Raw genomic sequence first — 21,496 nt, 5'->3', positions numbered from 1 at the left:
TTGTACTTGCAATAAATGTCCGGGATGAGCTTAAAGATGCCATCGTTAGGAGGATATCGGAGTGTTGTTAGAATGAACGTTGAATGTTCCCATGAATGGTATCTGAAATACGTATCCGATGTCTGAATGAACCTTTTACTTTGACTATATCAGGAGGATAATTAACCTGCACAGAAACGTTAGCTTCATGCTATGTCATGATGCATGAGATGTTTCGTGTTATGCCAAGAAATAAATGCGAATGTTGTATGCATGCGTATGCTGTGAAATGATGTAATGAGTGAGTTATGCGTGTGAGAAGTTCTGCTTGGAGACTCTACTGGGGAAAATAAATCCCCATCTACTGATTGGAGATACTTGTAATGATGACCCTTTCTCGGCAGGGGGTTGTTGATTTCGGTCTGATGGTGGAAACATTCAACAGAGCCTGGCTGGGGATGGAAGAGATGATCAATCTGTCTGATGATATCGACTTCTTCTGGGAAATAGCTGGCTTTGCCCGGGGAATAATGCCAATTTCTCCTGAGGAGAAACAAGCTTGCTGGGGAGAATAAAATTGGTAGCGGATTCATTGGAAGTATGGTTAGACCCTCTCCTCGATCCTGAATTCGGGTAGTGATTGCTATTGCTATTCTATGCATGTATCTTGATAAACATTGATCATATTCAAATGCATATATCAATTCAAATTAAATCAATGGACGTTTATGCAATCAAAACAGAGAAAGTGAAAACAAAAGCATCTTTTTTGGAGATAAAATTGTATTGATTTTGAAAGAGGGCCTATAAACAGGCAATTTGTGTACAAGGAGACAGAAATCCCAGTAAGAGGAAACCGTCAAGGAAAGAGAAAGCTATGCAGGAAAGGTCCCATTGATTTTAATTCCACTACTGTCATCATGTCTTCAAGCATCTCATCTCCTGCTGGCGGATAGAAGTGATTGGCTTGTTCCGTTCCTTGAACTTGGTTGAAGCTGACAGAGAACAGGACATAGTCATACGCTTTAATCCCTAATTTTTGCCTGGACCGCCTTTTCAGGTTTTCAGTCCACCGGGATACCCTTTTTTGCTCAAGCCGCCTTTTCAGGTTTTCGACTTGCCGGGTGTACGTCTTTATATGTTTATCCCTAATTTTTTGCCCGAACCCTTTTGGTTCGCCGGGATGCCCTTACTTTTGCCAAGGTACGTCGACCTAGCGGGTCTCTTTTATGCGTAGTATTTTTTTTTAACTATGTCAGCGTTCACAGGATGCGGGAACTCTTCGCCATCCATTGTAGCAAGTATCATGGCTCCACCAGAGAATATCTTCTTAACTACACACGGCCCTTCGTATGTGGGAGTCCATTTACCCCTGGGATCACCTTGTGGTAGAATGATACGCTTGATAACTAAGTCGCCGATTTGGTACACTCGTCTCTTGACCTTTTTGTTGAATGCCTGGGTCATGCGCTTCTGATATATCTGTCCATGACAAACAGCCGCAAGTCTCTTTTCATCAATCAAATTTATCTGATCGAGTCGAGTTTGAATCCATTCATCCTCATCTAAGCCTGCATCTTTCACAATTCTTAGAGAGGGGATCTGAACTTCCACTGGTAAAACGGCTTCCATTCCATAGACTAAAGAGAACGGAGTTGCCCCCTGTCGAAGTGCGCAACCATGAAGAGCAAGAGGTAACATCTCATGCCAGTCTTTGTACGTTATGTCATTTTTTGTATGATCTTCTTGATATTCTTATTAGCAGTCTCCACGGCGTCGTTCGTCTTTGGCCGGTACGGAGAAGAGTCATGGTGCTTTATTTTGAACTGCGTGTAGAGTTCAGTTTAGTACCATTATCAGTGATAACTCTCTCAGGAGACAGCAGGTTTCTCAAGTAGATATTTGATAGAATCCATCTTAGAAATCAATAAAGTGGTATGATTCAACATAGACTGTCTTAGTCGGCGAGCAGCCTAGGCCAAAGCGTAGCAAGCTTTCTCGAGCCGTGAGTATCTTGTTTCACAGTCGGTACCTTTTGCTAAGGCAGTGTATGACATGCTCTTTTCGACCAGACTCGTCATGTTGCCCCAGCCCACCTCATTGAATTTTCTAACACGGCCAAATACATTATTAGAGGTCTTCCTTCACCTGGTAGCATTAGAATTGGAGGTTCTTGGAGATATTTCTTGATTTTGCCATTCATCACTTCATACCATCTCTTGATTTTTTTTAGCAATTTGAAGAGGGGTTTGCAAGTAGCAGTCAAGTGCGGGATGAATCGGGCAATGTAATTCGAGTGCCCCAAGAAACCTCTGACTTCTTTCTTGTCTATTTCAATACCCAGATTTACAATTTCAATTGATTCCTCATGCGGCTGTGTGGTCTTTTCTTCTTGTAGTACCAGTCTGGCAAGTTCTCCAGGGACTTCACAATCTTCCTCACTTCCATCCTCGGCTTGGTAGATCGGATTTTCAAAGTCATAATGAACAGTAGCAGAACTATTATCAACAGGATCCAGAGTGAATATGGATACGCGATTTGTTACGTGAGTGTGTGCAAGAAAACATAGCTTGTTTGAAAAAATGACAGGAAAGATAAAGAGCGCAATATTTGAATGCAAAAAGTCCATTGATTTATTGAATATGAATATGCTTATGAAAATGACAAACCCTTAAAATTAGCTATTATGCCCCGGGTATAGACACAATGCTTTGAACCACAAAAATAGCAATAACAATTACTCCTGACTAAAGGAAATCGGGATAATGTCTTCAGCCTTCCGATTATTGAGTCCGTCACCAATTGTTGGGAAAATCCAGCTATCCAAGTCATAATCGTTATCAGTATCTTCCACAGCATTGACAGTCTTGTCATGATTAGGCAGAGGGGCAGTGATGACATTAGGAGTCTCCGGAGGCTCGAACTCAATTTCCCCAGCGTCGATCATGTCCTGAATTTTATTCTTTAACAGCCAACAATCGTTTGTATCGTGCCCGGGGCTATCGGAGTGATATGCACACCTGGCATTGGGATTATAACGAGGCGAAGCAGTGTTGACATTTGCAGGAGGACCTCTGAGAGTGATTAAGTTTACCTTTAGCATACTTTGCAGTGCTTGTGCTAAAGTCATATTGAGCTTGGTAAACTGCCTTCTTGGTCTGTCTGGTCTTTGCTGGAAGTTTTGAGCTGGCGGGGCGGCGATTGTCACTGCTCCAACGGCATGGTCACCATTTTTCTTGTTATGATTCTTTTGACCATACACAGCATTCGATTCATTCTTCCCATGGTAGGACTTCTTGCTGCTCGTAGAGGTAGCTACCTGTATCTTTCCACTTCGAAGGCCGCTCTCCACCCGTTCACCTGTCAGTATAAGTTCAGTGAAACCTGATGAAGAACTCCCCAGTAGGTGGCTGTAGAATGGGCCAATCAGTGTGCTCATGAACATGTCCACTAACTCTCGATCAGTCATAGGAGGTTTGACTCTGCCAGCCAAATCTCTCCATTTTTGAGCATATTCTTTGAAACTTTCTTTAGAGCCCATGGTCATATTTTGTAGCTGTAGCCGAGTAGGTGCCAATTCAGAATTATACTGGTAGTGCTCGTAGAAGGCCGTCGCTAAATCAGTCCAGGTGCGGATGTTAGAGCTCTCAAGCTGATAATACCACTCTAACTGGGTGCCAGACAGACTCTCTTGGAAGAAATGGATCCATAGCTTCCTATCAGTGGTATGCGGCTGAATCTTTCTCACATAAGCTCTCAGATGCATCTGAGGACAAGACGCACCATCGTACTTAGTGAAAGTGGGGATTTTGAATTTGCGAGGAATGGTCACATCGGAGACCAGACCCAAACTTTCGAAATCCAGACCGGGCTCCTTCTGACCCTCCATAGCTAGCATACGTTCTTCCAGCAACTTGTACTTATCATCTCTTGGAGAGTACTGTTCATTTTCATAATCTTCATCGTCATCCTCAGGGTTGGAGAAATCAGCATTCTCTTCCTCTGAATCATTCTCCGCCCCCTCTTCTGGACCATTCGGGATTCCAAACTTGACTCCTGCGGCCTGTCCTTTACGCCTTCTTCCCGGGTTAATGAAACTCACAGCTTTCTTGTCTTTCTTCTTTTCGAGCAAAAGAGCCTTCAGTTCCTCCTGCCCCTTGGATAAGCTTAGCATCATCTCCTTGAATTGAGCATTCTGAGTCTGGAGATCTTTGACAGTTTGTTCAAGGTCCATTTTCTGTTTGCATGAAAACCGTGAGAACATTGATCCCTTTAGAACACCTGTTATGCAATGTTATGCTATGCAATGTATGAAATGTTTTCAAGGACTTTTGGAATTTAACTTTGCATAAACTACCAAAAAAGGAAACTTTTTTTTTTTTTTGTTTTTTTTTTTTTTTTTTTTTATACAAAACAGAGCAAAGTTAAATCCCTAAATCCTTGAAATGGTTAGTACAATGTTATGATGTCATGATGTTATGATGTTGAGATGTTATGATGTTATGAGGTTAAATAAATAACAAGCACAAGCAAGTCACACAACCATCATTCCTAGGTTTTAAGGCTTGCATGAGTTCCATAGGTAAGTACCCTCCCCACTGAAGCTTAGTTGGTTCAACCTGTCCTAGTATAGTAACTGGGTTCTAGAAGGATCTCAAATCATTGACTTTCCTTTAAGTCCACTTCAGTGCAACACCAAGTGGTTGACCGAAGCTTCCCTAAAGTCCAATCTCAAAGAGTGTAGTATCGAGTCTCAACCAACCCCAGTCGGAACCCAAGTCAGTTATCTCACTACTTTCTAATGGCCAGGATGAGTCAATTAGGGTTCTAAAGGTCTGGTTAATGCTTTGATGACACCACGCGAATGCCAAATTTTTCCTCAACTAACATGAGGAACATCAGGACATCCAAAGCGTCACATTAACCGTAGCCATCATTTTGACCATTCCAGTATACGCCGGATAGTCGCGATGATCTATTGCTACTTACCTAAGGTACACTAGATCCGGGTGTAGGATCTTTCACTCAAGAATACCCAAGCAATCCCTTAAAAGTAAATCAAACAATTTGAATAAGTGATCTTGTTTTTAAGGTAACCTCTCTTTTTTATATCATCCCCAGCAGAGTCGCCAGTTCTGTCATACGGTGAACTGACTTGGGGTGTTTTGCTTTTTATCGCAATGTCGCGGATAGCAAGAGTCGCCACCGACTTTTCTTTTATCCAATAAGGAAAGGTGGAAAAGAACAGGAAAGACCTTAATAGATTTTGGGTTCGGGAGGTACATTATACAAAGGGAAGGTATTAGCACCCTTTGTATCCATGGTTATCCATGGGCTCTTAATTGCTGGATCACTTATATTTTTGTCTGAAAAGTGTTGGTGAATTGTTTAGAAAATGTTTTGAAAAAGAGAATTTAACTTTGTAATGATTCTCGTATGAATGTATACAAAGTGGTTATCTCGTTTAGTTTTGAAAATGGTTTAGAAAAATATAACTCGGTAATGATTCTAGTATGAATGTATACCAAGTGGTGATTTTTCAAAAGAGATTTTGAAAGGTGTGAGGTGTTGAAAATATTTTAGGTTATGATCCAGTAATTGAGAGTTATACCTTCCTAAGGTCGTTATGAACGTTTCCTATCCTTATGAGGGTAAAATTGTCCTTACTATTGAGAAGTAAGTAGTTTTATCCTTTGGATGTAAAAGGGTCATCGATAGGTCATTGAAGGCCACAGTTGTAAGGATACCTTAGCATTCGAAGGGACAATCATCATTTAACCGTAGGCTACACCGAAGGGTCATCGAGGGACAAAATCGTATTTTCGAAGGCAACATCCGAGGGACCATGATTTATTTTATGATGATTTAACCGAAGGGTCTTTGCTAAGTGTATCCCTACATTCGCGGGACATGACCGTTATACCGTAATGTCGTAAGGCAAAAGAGAGGTCCAAGATCACATATTTAAAGGCCATATTTTAAAGTTAAGTAGGTAATTAGGATGAGCCTCCACATTAAAATCAATACATTAAAATTACATTAAAATTAATTATTAAAATTAACACATTAAAATTAATTATTAAAATTAACACATTAAAATTAATTAGGCAATTTAGGGTGAGCCTCCACAATGGTATCCCACAAATAAAGTGGAAGACCTAACGGCAATCTTTTCCTGGGCCATATGAACCTTTGCAAAATTCAACAAACGGGTTAGCATACCAAAGCAGGGTGTAATCGAGGAGTTGCACCAAAGCAGTAATAGTATCAGGTAAACAAAGCATGGTTATAATAAAACAGGTCAGAAGGGCAAAGATCAAAACAGAACGAAAAACAGCGGCATCCATTACAACAATTCAAGGTATCCAGGCATACTTAAGTCTACATACAGAACCTCAAATATATTTATGAATTCAATTATAATATCACATGGGAATTCGGAACGTAAAGCGGCGATAGTAACGCAAACCTGTTTGCAATTGAATTGTAACCTTGAATTGGCACTCTTAGGGTTGATGCCGGATTGAGTTGAGCGGTGCCGCCGGCTTTTCCTTCAGGGTTTCCTTTAAACAACAAATTAAAACGAAGGAAATAAACTAGATCCTAACGTAAGGTTAGATTCGGTAAAAATGTGCACAATAGTTTCCGTTGCAGAAACTATTGTGCGAAAAGAATTAACTAAATGCTAAAAAGGAAATGGGAAATTGCAAGGGGAGCAGTGTAGAACTCGTAATAAACAATGACTAAGCTACTGGAAAAGAAACCATGCAAAAGCAAAAACGGCAAAAGGAAAAAAAATGTGGAAAAGCCCCCCTTTTAGGTTTTCAAGGTGGCTATTTATATTGGTGTCGTTAGGTCATGCCTGCTGCCCAAAAAAAAAGTCTTCAACGCGCGTGGATATAAGGCCCAACATCCCTCAACGTATCTTCAAGTCTCCGAAGCATTACCTGCGCCCACAAAGTAGGGGAATGGTGTGACGTTCGTCACACCATGTGTGACGTCCGTCACAAGGTTGTTTTGCGTGACGCTCGTCACGCCCTCTATGACGTCCGTCACAGGCACAGCATTTGTGTCTTGCGCTTTGGGCTGGACTTTGCTATTTGATTCTTTTTCTCTTTGCACCTCCTTTTCTTCCATTTTACTTGTGCTTCAAAATAAGCCACCTGAGACCAATAGGAAGAACATACCGCGTAATATCTAACAACATAAAGTGAACAGAAATAAATGATGATAAAATTTAATTGAATTAAGTCTTATAATATAAGTTCATGTTATCACTAGGCGAGTGTGTAGCGAACAGGCCAGTTTGGGTCATTCGTGAGCTGAGCCTTCGTTCCTTTAAGATCAGTGCCGTAAAAATGGGTCGGAGTGCCCTGAAAAACGTCTTGAAATATTAATGGGCAAATTTTGGGGTATGACACTAGACATCTTAAGCTTTGCCATGGTTTTAGTCCCATTCATTTCTCATATGCCATCCCTGATTTATGATTTTTTCAAGTTGATGCATGTTTGGTTGACTTCTTTGAGCATGTTCAAAATTGCCTTGCCTTTCTGATTTTCATTGACTACCTTCTACTTGTCCAAATGAGATGAAATTTGACATGCTTACCATGCTGTGGGTTGTGATTGGTCATGATTTATTTGATGATTTTTTGAAATGTTTGAGATTGGTTTTGAGTTGAGTCTTGCTGTTGACTTCTATGAGCTTCCATATGCCATGCTTTGACTTCTTTTGCTTATAAAATGATGATGATGAATGATATGATTGTGAAACCAATTGAGTTTGTTTCTTGATTGTTTGAACTTGATTTTGGACACTTGCCACTTGCTGTTTTGACTTTCTTATCTCTTTTTGACCCTAGGCTTGTCCTAGTGGTCTTGTTGCTCATGTTTAAGCTTGTTGTTTCAGGTTAAGCAACAAATGCTTCAAAGAGATTAATACCAGTTGCTTGAGTTTGATGTTTTATCATGGACTAACTTGTGTGTTTTGTAGGTTGTTTAGCTCACTTGCTTTGAGCTTGTGCTTTGCACAACTGATTGACTGTATTACGATATCAAGCGCTATCTGGAGACTCAAGAGTATCCCGAGGGAGCATCTAAAAAGGACCGAAAGACTCTGCGGAGGTTGGCCATGGTGTTCTACCTGAATAAGGATGGGGTTTTGTATAAGAGGAACTTTGATTGGGTCTTGCTAAGATGTGTTGATGATAAAGAAGCAAGCCAATTAATGAAAGAGGTTCATGAAGGATCGTTCAGTACCCATGCCAGTGGGAATGCAATGGTAAGGAAGCTGCTGAGGGCAGGTTATTATTGGATGACAATGGAGGCCCAATGTTTTAATTTCGTGCGGAAGTGTCATAAATGCCAGATTTATGCGGATAAGGTGCACGTGCCTCCAAATCCTTTGAGCTTAATGTCGTCTCCATGGCCGTTTGCTATGTGGGGCATTGATATGATCGGAAAGATTGAGCCTACAGCTTCGAATGGGCATCGGTTCATATTAGTGGCTATTGATTACTTCACCAAGTGGGTTGAAGCAGCCTCTTATACGAACGTGATGAAACAGGTTGTGGCCAGGTTTCTCAAGAGAGACATCATTTGCAGATATGGGGTTCCCGAGAGAATCATTACTGATAATGGTTCTAATTTGAACAATAAGATGATGGCAGAACTGTGTCGGGAATTCAAGATCGAGCATCATAATTCTTCTCCTTATCGTCCGAAGATGAATGGGGCGGTTGAGGCAACCAACAAGAATATCAAGAAGATTGTGCAGAAAATGGTGGTAACCTATAAAGACTGGCATGAGATGTTGCCGTTTGCATTGCACGGGTATCGAACGTCGGTGCGTACATCTACTGGGGCAACTCCTTTCTCATTGGTGTATGGGATGGAGGCTGTATTACCTGTTGAGGTTCAGATTCCCTCTTTGAGAGTCCTGATGGACGTGAAATTGCAAGAGGCTGAATGGGTAAGAACCCGATACGAGGAGTTGAGCCTAATTGAGGAAAAGAGGCTGGCGGCCATCTGTCATGGGCAGTTATACCAGCAGAGGATGAAGCGTGCTTTTGACAAAAAGGTGCGACCTCGGGTATATCACGTAGGTGATATGGTGCTGAAAAGGATCCTTCCTCCTCAAAACGATCGAAGGGGCAAATGGACACCGAATTATGAAAGTCCATTCGTGGTCAAGAAGGTCTTCTCTGGCGGAGCCTTGTTGCTAACGACCATGGATGGCAAGGATTTTCCATCCCCTGTGAATGCGGACGCAGTTAAAAAATACTTCGTGTAAAGAGACCCGCTGGACGAAAAGAATAAAACAGTTCAGGCAAAAATGGGCATCCCGGCGAACCAAAAACAGAAAGAAAGGTTCGGGCAAAAATTAGGGATAAAATGAAAAATTGTACACCCGGCAAGTCGAAAACCTGGAAAGGCGGCTTGGGCAAAAAAGGGTATCCCGGTGGACTGAAAAACCCGAAAGGGCGGTCCAGGCAAAAGAGGGATTGAAACGAACAACTGCGTCCAGCATGATCGTTTGCGTTTTGGTTAAGGCATCATGGATAATACCCGGTGGGGATCAATCAGAAACGTCTTGTTCAGAAGGCAGAAAGCATGGAGAGTCTGAGGATATATGGGGTGTAACTGAGTTGGAACTCGATGAGATCACGGGTTTCACATTGCCATTAGGATAGATTTTTCCTTTTGTGCGCAATTACCTCTTTTCAGGAATTGTTTCCTTTGTATTGCTCATTTGAGCCACACTTTTTTCAATCAATAAAATGCATATTCAGTCAAATAATTTTGTTTTTGTTTTTCATTACCGCTTTGATTGCAAAAACATCCAATTATTTTTGATAAAGAATCTTGCATTTTGAGACATACAGGTCCCTTCCAATGCATGTTTATAAGATTGAGAGCTTGAAATCTTATTCGGAAGGTTGAGGGACCCAAGTGTTGAAATCTTGACACGCCTGGGGCACGGTTTTATCTGACGATCTCCTTTTGCAGGTGCTGTTAGATATTTTCGCTCACTTGCAGGTTGTGATGTGGAAGCTTTTGACAAGACAAATCCCCGTGGAGTCCGGTCAGGGACAAATGAATATGAAGGGATGACGAAGAGACGTTGAGACGTGCGACGATCCTTGAATGATAATCAAGAAGACTCTTCAAAGTCGGAAGATTGGAAAGTCTGTGGAAATTCCCCGCAGAGTCCAATCAGGGACAGGCGAGTTGGAGGAACGATGAAGAGACGGCGAAGGACGTCCGAGGGCCTTTGAAATTAATCAAGAAGACTCTTCAAAGTCGGAAAATTGAAATTTCTGTATAAGTCCCAGGAGTTCGATCTTTGTCGAGTGCGGAGCGATTGGGAATACGAGATGATGGAGCAGAAAAGGTCCAGACGAGTCTGGGAATTCTCAAAAGTGGAAAGCTGATACGAGATTAGGAGGCGGATACTATGGTTCGACAAATCGACGGGTGTTCTGTACCAACTTTTCTCATTTCCCCAGCGTAGTCTCCAAACAGAGTCGTGAGAACTAACTCCCCAGCGGATCCAAGGTCTGTGGGTCCCCTAGTCGAGTCAGGATGGTTATCCCAGGCAGGTTTAAAACGATGTTTCCTCAGCAGCAGGCCCGAAGGTTGCTATCCCCGAGTGGAGCGGGTTGCAATGAAATATATCTCCAGTAGTGCTCATCCTACCAGTGGATTGGACGAGTTTCCGTAGCAGACTGATATCTGCATCCCCAGCTGAGTTGATTCTACCGGTGGATTGCATGGGTTGTCCCCAGCGGAGTAGCATTCGTTTCCCCTAGCAGGGTCAGGATGGTTATCCCCAGCAGGTTTTAGATCGATGCTTCCCCAGTTGCCAGGCCTGGAGGTTGATGTTTCCTAGCGGAGTATCTGTGAGCATTTCCCCAGTGAAGTCGTCAGGTATCTGTGAGGGTTCTCCAAGCAGAGTCGGGATTGATATCCCCCGCAAGTCAAAAATCGAGGTATCCCCACTGAGTGTTGGTGGTTCCTATCCCCCAGCAATTCCCCAAGCGGATTGGGTGCAAAGGAGGCTTTCCCCAGCAAGGGTTACCTTTTCCCAAGAGCAGCGTCATTCCCCAGTAGGGTGGAATCGGAGTATTGACGAGTTCCTCAGCAGAGTGTCTCGAGTTCCCCAGGAGAGTCCCTTGAGGGGGATATTTTTTATGCATTCATCATGAAGAATAAGCATAGCATATTGCATAATAAATCGCGTAGCATTTCCATAATTATGGAGCATTACGCAGAAAAGTCAATCATGCATCATATTGCACGCATAAGCTAGGCTGAAGTCGTGGTTACCGTTTGGGAGGTGGTTTTATCAGAAGTAAAGGTGTTGCTCCGCGGAGTTTAGTATCTTGATTTTGAATCAGAGGTGTTCCTCAGTAGTGCGATACTGGAGGAGTTTTCTGTCGTGCGAGACAGCGATTGGAAGATGTTACTCTGAGGAGTCTAGCATCATGACGTCAGATCAGCAATGTTCCCCAATAGTGCGATATTGGAGGAAATTTTTCTGTCAAGCGGAGAAGGAAATGGAATCAAAGGACGTTACGCGATCAGCGCGATTACGGGGTTTAACTGGAGAAAAGGAAATGTTGAGACATTTTTTTGGAGATCGGGGTTTAACTGGAGAAAAGGAAATGTTGAGACATTTTTTTGGAGATCGAGGTTCAACTGGAGAAAAGGAGATGTTGCGGCATTTTCTGGGGTTCAAATGGAGATTGGAGTTGAAGATTATATCCGGGATGAGGTCCTCAGGATTATCTTCTGTTCATGTGTCACCTTAGACTTTGGCTGAGGCCAATGGAGGTCGTTATAGGTGTCTTCCGGGGAAGAGACGCACATGTTACCTTCCTTTTGTGAAGGTATACCCTCTGATATGTCGCCCTCAGAGTGGTGTTGGTGTTATTTCCGACGTTGCCAGCGGAATTATCACGAGAAATTGGAGAGCGGGGTTCAAACGGAGAAAAGGAAATGTTGAGGCATTTTCTGGGAACGGGGTTCAAATGGAGAAAGGGAGATGTTGCGGCATTTTCTGGAGAATGGAGTTCACAATGGCGATCGCGATTTATCGTCAGGCGACTGGGGTTCAAATTGGAGAATGGGGTATATTATTTTGACAAAACAAGATGTTGGGGTTCAACTGCAGCGATCGGGGATCATTTGCGCAAAAGAAAAATCTCGGGGTTCAAGAAAAGCATGAAAAGGAGAGATAATAATCCCCAGCGGACGTGTGGTGTTCAGGCCATGGTTATCCCTGCGTTACCGTTTATTTTGGTATCCAGGTCGACGTTACTATTTCGGTGATCAGGCCGACTTTTTTCGTTCCAGACGGATTCTTGTTTCAAGACTGTTCCTTTGCCGATTATGACAGGCGTTGTTAATTATTTTTCCAGCAGAGTGCAAATTTCTACGGTTCTTTGGTATTCAATCCCTGTGTACCCTGAAAGTCTGACAGCCGTTGCTCTCATCCATTCGGGTTCCCAGCTGATTGAATAGGGGCAGCTGTAGCACCTCAAATTTGCACCTACATTTTGTACATACATTTTCATCATTAGTTCATTAACATAATATAGTCCACTGCATAACATTGCATTGTCCATTTGCCCAAGTGCAAGTTCAGCTGACAAGTTAGGTCAAACTGGTCAGGAGATCCGTCAATCAAGCAAGCAAGGGCAATTTTCATTGAGCCAAGGCCCTAGGGTTGGTCCAACATGTTCACATGACCTAGGGGTCCTTTTGAAGTGTTTTGGTCAAGGTTTGATTGCTCAGAAGTCATCAGTCATGGCTCAGTTCACCAGAAACCCTAAAAAGTCAACTGTTGGTCAACTGTGCATTTGATCAGGGATTTGAAGGTGGGAATTGGTTTGAGAGGTCTCATTCATGTCCATATAGGCCTCATATAACATGTCAAACACCATCATGGAAGAATTTGAAGCCAGACAAGAAATTTCCAAAAATAGAAAGTTGACCTGTAATTGGAATTTGCCAAAAATGAAAAGTCTTGATCCTCAAACTTACATCATGATACAAGCTTCAAATGAATTTTTGCCCAACATGAAAGTTGAAGATCTTGTTCTCCCATTTCCAAAAAGTCCAAGAACACTCAATTCCCATGTATGGTTGGCAAGTTATGATCAAATCATTCTCCAAAATTTTTGAACTTCAAAAGGCCATATCTCTCAAACCATTTGGCCAAATTGGGTGGGGTTTTTTGCAACAAGTCACATTTGATGCCCTCTTTCCAAAAATGTCATCATCATTCATCAAAACTTCACCAATCAAAATGGTATTTTTGAACTTGCATAAATTAATTTCAAGTAAGGTGAAAAAGTGAATCTTCAAATTAACCACTTCTAACACATTTTGCCAATTGGATAAGTTCTGAAATGATATTTGAAACATGTTTGAGGCCCATTTTCGTGCAGCACTTACACCCCATGTGAACTTGGTTGAATTTTAGAAAATGACCAAAATTACTTCATTTAAGTTAATTGTGTTTAGCATTCCATTAGCCAACCTTAAACAACAGTATATATGTTCATTTTCTGCCAAACAGAACCCTAGCAGCCACAATTCCAAGACAGAAAAATCCATTTCTCTCAAACACACCATTTTTGATTTTTGGAAATTCTGCTCAAACTTTCAAAAGGCACGATTATTGCTTGCTTGTTCCATCATTCATCAGACATTTGGAAGCATTTTCAAGCATCTTTTCCCAACTGTAATGCCTGTTTGCACGACTGCTACATCAAGCTTCACTAATGGTAGATCTGGATTGGAGTGAAACCAAGCATCCTTGAGCTAAACTTCCATCACCAGTCATCTTTTGGAAGTCATTGGAGCAACTGTTGCGAGCTAAAACATCCAAATCCTCACTGCTTCAACATCTTCTTCAAAATCAAGTAAGAACTCGAATCTCCAATTTCTTGAAACTATGCCATGCTTTAGTTAGGTCTTGTTGTGCTGGTCATGTTGGAACTTGAATCACTAAAAATGGTTAACTATTCTGAGAGAAATCTAAGTTTCAAGTTTGATGTTAAATGATATTTTTGCTCGATTCATGTTATTTAGTGTGTTTCTATGCAAATGAATGGTGGATTATGCATGTACAATGTTTGCTGGTCATAATGGTATGTTCAATTTGTGTTTCTGGGCATGAAAATTTTTGAGTCGAATTTGAGATGATGAAGTTGTTACTGTGTGTGCAAAACCCTAATTGTTCATGCCATTCCCAGAATTTCACGTATGCATGCTACTGTATATTCATATTGGACAATCAAATTATTTCCTGCTCATGTCCAAAACGCGGCGTTTGATTTAGTTGTCCTGGTTATTACAAAAATGCCACCATCCGTGCCATGTGACCTATTAGTTCATGTTATTTTTCAATGTTTATTTCAATTTGATACATCATTTTGCAAAATTCATAACATCATCATTTTTAATCCAATTTGAATGGTATTTTTTGCATTTGATTCATCATGATCTCTACTTATTTGTCATATTTTTTCCAGAATTTTTGGATGGTTGGTTTTCAATGGGTATTAGGGATTGTGACATGTATTCATTTTTTGTACCTTTTACCAAATCCTTTGTGAAATGATGACACTTTGACCAATGGCTCCCAAATTTTTTGTGCATAAACTAGACACACCCATGGTGATTTCGGTATGGAGTTCATGAATTTATCATTTCTGGTCATTGAGTTATGATTTTTTGAAGTAGGGTGTGACAATTTGTGTCACACCATTGATGTGCAACTTGATGATTTTCATTACCATGCCTCTTGACCTCAAAATGCTTTGATTTTTTGCATGAATGTACTCTTCTATGTCTAGTTTACATGTGATTTTTCTTGGAATTGTTTGTGGCATTTCCTATTTGTTTGAGATTTTTCTCCCCTGTTTGGTCTTATGTTGACCTTTTGTGATACATGTTCCCATTTCATTTGTGAAATTCTCATACTTTATTAGATGGACATGAAATTTGATATGTGATTACTAGACATCTTAAGCTTTGCCATGCTTTTAGTCCCATTCATTTCTCATATGCCATCCCTGATTTATGATTTTTTCAAGTTGATGCATGTTTGGTTGACTTCTTTGAGCATGTTCAAAATTGCCTTGTCTTTCTGATTTTCATTGACTACCTTCTACTTGTCCAAATGAGATGAAATTTGACATGCTTACCATGATGTGGGTTGTGATTGGTCATGATTTATTTGATGATTTTTTGAAATGTTTGAGATTGGTTTTGAGTTGAGTCTTGCTGTTGACTTCTATGAGCTTCCATATGCCATGCTTTGACTTCTTTTGCTTATAAAATGATGATGATGAATGATATGATTGTGAAACCAATTGAGTTTGTTTCTTGATTGTTTGAACTTGATTTTGGACACTTGCCACTTGCTGTTTTGACTTTCTTATCTCTTTTTGACCCTAGGCTTGTCCTAGTGGTCTTGTTGCTCATGTTTAAGCTTGTTGTTTCAGGTTAAGCAACAAATGCTTCAAAGAGATTAATACCAGTTGCTTGAGTTTGATGTTTTATCATGGACTAAATTGTGTGTTTTGTAGGTTGTTTAGCTCACTTGCTTTGAGCTTGTGCTTTGCACAACTGATTGACTGTATTATCTGTTTGGTTTATGTTGTTTGTTCTAACTTTGTGTCTGATATACTAACTGTGCTTGACTGATTTCAGGTACTTTAGTTGCTTTTAGTTCCTTGTGAACTTTGCTTTGCTTTGCTTGATAAGCAATTTGCATTGAGGTATAATTCCTTACTCCATGTAGTCTGGAAGACCTGGCCTGTTACTTGGCCAGGCAACTGTCTGAAGTCCTCCTTAAGAGGCAATGCTTGTGTGTGTTTACATTTGTCCCAAGCAGGAAAAGTCCTTTAAATAAGGCAATTGGTGGATATAAGAGATATGTAGTCTATCTCCCACTATTCTGTGAGTCTTCTTCTTGCTCCCATGACATGGTTGTAGCATTGAGATCCTAACCCAAGATCTATCGAGTCAATAATCTGTGGAGAGAGTTCCTACTTTCTGAACTCCCACACCTTCTGATATTCAAATGCTCTCCCTGACCAGGGATAAGAGCAATGAGGCACACCCCTCATATCCTTTCATCTGCTTCACCTTGGCTCTCAATGTCAAGGTTAAGAGCACCATTAACCCAGTTACAGAGGTTTGTTTGTTGAGGTTGATATGACCCCTCGACTAAAACCTAACCTTGATTGAGCCCATTGTTTGCATATAGTGTGTGCTACTTGTGCTTGTGTGTTTGTTTGACTTGCTTCCTGTGCAAGTTAGGTTTAGTTTAGCTTGCTTCCTGTGCAAGTTAGGTTTAGTTTGGCTTGCTTCCTGTGCAAGTCAGGGTTAGGATAGGCTTGCTTCCTGTGCAAGTTAGCTAGAAACCTTAACTTAGGGATGATTTGCATGATAACATCTAGGCTCGAGTCGTAGTCTCCCTAGTTGTGTCTCCCTCTGTTATCTGGTTAGGCTAGTCTTTCTCCCCTCTGTAGGGGAACTACATCACCCTGATCCTCGTTCCAGACGAGGTATGTAGGCAGGAGACTGTGCGAGGTCTCTCCGGGCACCTTTTTTTTCTTTTTGTGTGTGTTGTTTGACGATTGCTAGGCTCGAGTTCCCGACTCCTTAGCAATGTGTTGTCTGTTTGTTCTTGTTGTGTGCTTGGAAGCCGGTATAAGTCCATCGAGTGGCATCTGGGTTCCAGTGTGCGTGTGTTGGTTTGGATGCTGATGTAAGTCCAGTGATTGGCATTCGGGCTCCACGTTTGCCTTTGCCTGTTTTTGTGTGCGTGTCAGCCGAGCTACGAATGCTCTGATTCTTCTTCGTCCAAGAAGATACGTATGCATAGGATGCGATATCCTAGCGAGCATGTGTCATTTCCCCAGTCCGAACTACTTCGACTCTGATGTCTATGCCTGATAGACTAAGTAGGCCCAGGATGCGATATCCTGCCGAGTCAGTTTCAGTCTTGTTTGTTTTCTTGTGTCTCTTTCAGCCAGTGTGTGTGTGTGTGGTGTTTGTTTTAGCAACCTTTTCTTTCTTAGAGCGTGGATCCCGTCGAGTACGACGGATGCGTAGGGGTGCTAATACCTTCCCTTCGCATAACCGACTCCCTTACCCTTTCTCTTTGGTCGCGAGACCATGTCTTTTCCAGGTTTACTCTGAGCGTTTCCTTTCCCTCTTTTGGGATAAATAACGCGCGGTGGCGGCTCTGTTGTTCTTGTTTTCCCGCCGGTTTTTCGCGTAAAGCGACACATAGTACCTAATTCCCCCCCCCCCCTCTTAGGTGAACACTTAACTTACAAATACTCACTCCGAAATAGGAAGGAAGACAGACGACCATTACCTCGGTGATAGAAAAGCACCCCAACAAGATTAAAGATCAAAGGTCTCTCCCTAGTTACATTCCATAGAGTGGTCGAACATCCAAGACATATCAGCAAGTAAAGTACCATGGACACCGTCTGATTAAAGGAGATACTTTGAAGTGCAAAATGTGTCAAAATCGGAGGGACACTTAGGAGCGCGTGGAAAAATCAACCTGACTTTCCAGGAGAAAGGCACCAATCGAAGATCCAAAACTCTATTTGACTATTCTGAGGTCACCAGGAAAGGTTATCTACCTCTCCAGATCTTTATTTATTTGTAGCAAATTCAATTCATTATTAATATGAAAATGTATATATATCATGTATCCCTTTCTTCCTTTGTTGTGTGTTTATATATCCCTCTTTTTGCAATAAAGCATGAAACTCGAGAACGAATATAAATATATGAATATGTTTCCTATACATACTTAACTCACTTTTACGACTTCGATAAGGATTACGCGTATTTCGATCTCATTGTGCACCCGATACATGCTTAATGCATTTCTACGATTCTGATACGGCTTAAAGCACACTTAAGCCCAATTGTGTATCCGATATGGACTTAACACATATTTTTTGTGATTTCGATAAGACTTAAACACATCCTATAAAGAAGATGTATTCATCCTTCTTAACTTGGTTTTGATGAAGACAAAAGCTTATCTTAGAAGAAAGATCAAAGAAGAAAAACATTAGAATTAAGTATCAAGAATTCATAAGCTTTGGAATTCAAAAGATTAGATGATTGGTCAAGGTACTTTAATGGAAATTCAAATGTTTATATAATCTTTAGGCGCTCAAGAAAATTCATTTTATTATGCACTAAAGTTTTCAAAACATTCCTTTTGTATACACTTTCATTTCATGAATTTTCAAAGTGAGAAAATCTGGTTTTTTATGGATGCAACTGGTTGAATAAATAGTGAAAGCAATTGCATTTTACCCCTGTCCAAACTTTTAAATACCAATTCAACCTATTGCATAAAAGCTACAATCGATTTCATTTTGGGTCTCTCCAAGTCTTTTCAAGGCATTTTTCAAAAGTGCAGCCGGTTGACAAAAATGTCCAATCAATTACATAGTCTTCAACGTTCATATTTTCAGTGCATTTTTCAAAAGTGCAACCACTTGAGCCTTTTATGCAACCAGTTACACCTGATACTTTATAAAAAATTTAAAACTTTTATAATACCTCTTCAATGCAATGATTCATCATACCTTTTCCAAATCATTACCAAATGAATCATGAATACTTTCTAATCCTTGTTACTCATTCTAGAGGCATCATGCATTGTATTTAAAGGAAGAAAATCCAGATTTCAAATCACTTATCCCACTTAAAATTTTACATCAATTCAAATTTGTCTTACATGAAACTTTTTCGACATAACTTTCATATCAGTAAGAAAAGTTTATGAGAAATCTAAATGTATTACATTTCAATTTTTCATTGGAAGAGAAAATCAATCTCTATACATAAATTGATTCAAATGCAACAACTCTTTTCATACATTCATATTTGTTCAAAAGTTGTATTTAATCACCAAATGTGTGGTGACTTGTTTTTGTAAATAGAGAGTAGTGTGATTTCTAGTTTTTATGATCATCAAAGTGTTTTGGTGATTGTTGTAAAATGTCCTTTGAATTAGGGTGATTCAAAGTCTACCATAGTTTGATATTTGTGAAATCAAGGAAGTGATTTGCTTCTTTGTTATTGTTAGAAGATTATAGGAGGAGTCTTAGTGCGAAGCTTGTATAAAGATCTAACAATAGTGAAAATCTCTCACAGGGGTGAGGGGACTAGATGTACCCTTTATTTGTAATGGGAACTAGTATACATCATTCTTTTCTTTACTTTTATGCATTTAAATTATGTACTTTCAGTCAAAGGTCATACATTTATTTCAGGAAAAACAAGAACATAAGAACCATTGCTTAAAAAGTCTAAAATACCAGAAAATCTAATTAACCCCCTCTTATATTGCACTCAATAATTTCACATCTCGTGCCCCAATTTGTATCAGATACAAACTTAATGCTTCTATGTGAGTTTGATACAACTTAAGCATATTACAAGTCCAACTATATACCCGATACAGACTTAACGCAATTTTGCGATTCTAATATGACTTAAACACACATCTCTTATTTGAGGTCTATTAAACGCACTTCTGTGTAGCTGGCGCACCCCCTCGGATCTAGCCAATCCCAGGGCATAATTGGCGGAGCCCAAAGATGTCCACCTCGATTAGAGCCAAGCCTTAGCGAAAGAACATGAATCCTACCCTTGGTAAGGGAACAATCCTTTATGCCGCAGAGCACAGTTAAAAATACAGGTACAAAATTTTGAACTCGCCGATCACAGGCCTCGCCCCAAGTAATGTAAACAATTCTACAAACACAACATACGAATGAGTATGTTATTACAGTAAACGCTAAAATCCGCAAGCGAGTGTGACAACGAATAAGGGGTAACCGATATCATTCAGTATATTGAGGTGCTAAAGAACAAAGAAAATTCCATAGGCATATATTCCATCTTAGTACAATTAAATGCGATGATTCTTTCACAAAGCAAAGAGATAAGAGCTCTCATGCGCACGAAAAATATTCATTTGTCACCAACGAACGCAAGTGGTCTGACTAAATTCTAAAGGTAAATGAAGATCTTGCAATTAAAAAGAGCGAGCTTTGAGCTATAACGAATCGTTAAGAACGATAACGATAAGGCAAAGGTCATCACAAGGCTCCGAGGTTAGCAATACTTGAATCATCAAGGTAAAATGTTTGTTAAATATTAAAATAATTACGCCCAAGGAATAAAGGTCTTGGAATCATTGTAAAAAATAAATAGTACAAAGCAAAAAGAAAATCACGTCGGATCATGGGAAACAGATATACAAAGACTTCCTCTTTGATTCACCCCGGAAGCAGGCTTAAATGGGTCAAACCCCTCAACAGAAATCATAACATCGGCATAAAACCTCCTCTCCTGCTCGACAACTTGCTCTCGGACTCCGAGCACATCCCACATAGTATGGTGAAGAACATCATGAAGTGCATGCCTCATGTCGGCTACCTCGTCCTGAAGTACTTTCAAAGCCCTCACATATTTCCGGTACTTTTCCACTTGGAGAGCCTTTTCCTTAATGAGATCAGGAACTTCCTTGAATCTCTTCTCCATATCTCTGAGGGAACCCTCGATGTCGGTTACACGAGCCTCAAAGGTAGAATAAAATCCATGTACTTTCACTACCTACCGCAAAGAGTCAGTGGTGTTAGCTTCTTTCTACAACACAAATAGCTCTTCTTGAAAGATTGGTTCATTTCAGTTCTAGGGATCCATCCTTCTCTTTCCAAGTGTCCCTCTCCTTGAAGGGACTACCTGGGGATAATACATCACCCCGTCTAGTACAAACAAGGGAGAAGATAGAAATAACTTCAAAAATTCTATGAGCAAGCTCCGAAGGCATTTCCATATTATCCGCCTCATGAAGATTTTGTATGAATGATGAATCCAACATCTAAAAAATAGCAGCGACCTCCCGAGGAGAGCATGGAAGTCGGGAAGAAAAAATATCTGACATCTTTATAAATGGAGAAGCATTGTCCTCAGCGACACATGTCCTTTTTAGAGAAGCCTCATCTCAGGGAGATTGTTGTTCCTCGCCCCAAACCCTCTTGGTTTAAATGGGAGGCGAAGTTGGTTCCTCCACTATCAAAATAGCCACAGTGTTAACAAGGTCTACCTCAGGTACATGAGCTAGAGTTTCCACGACTGATATGGGAGAATGCACCGAAGTAGGAATAAAGGTAGAAGAAGAAGCCTCAATCTTCACTATGACCCTAATATCTTGGACATCAACAGAGTTGTGGGACATCTTCAACTTGCTCACTTTATCCATCCTATATAAAAAATGCAAACAAGCATGTCAAAAAAACGTGAAGACCCCGATCTCACTAAAAATCATCATTCTCTCCCTAAGATTAACTACACTCAAGATAACATAAATATGAATATGCCTTTTCCTTACTTTGGTAGAGGGGACTTCACCAAGACTGAACCCTTCCTCGTAGCCAAGTCCCTG

This window comes from Lathyrus oleraceus, chromosome 6 (genome assembly GCF_024323335.1).
Source record: "Lathyrus oleraceus cultivar Zhongwan6 chromosome 6, CAAS_Psat_ZW6_1.0, whole genome shotgun sequence".
NCBI classification, from domain to species: domain Eukaryota; kingdom Viridiplantae; phylum Streptophyta; class Magnoliopsida; order Fabales; family Fabaceae; genus Lathyrus; species Lathyrus oleraceus.
Note: the sequence above shows the minus strand (reverse complement) of the source record.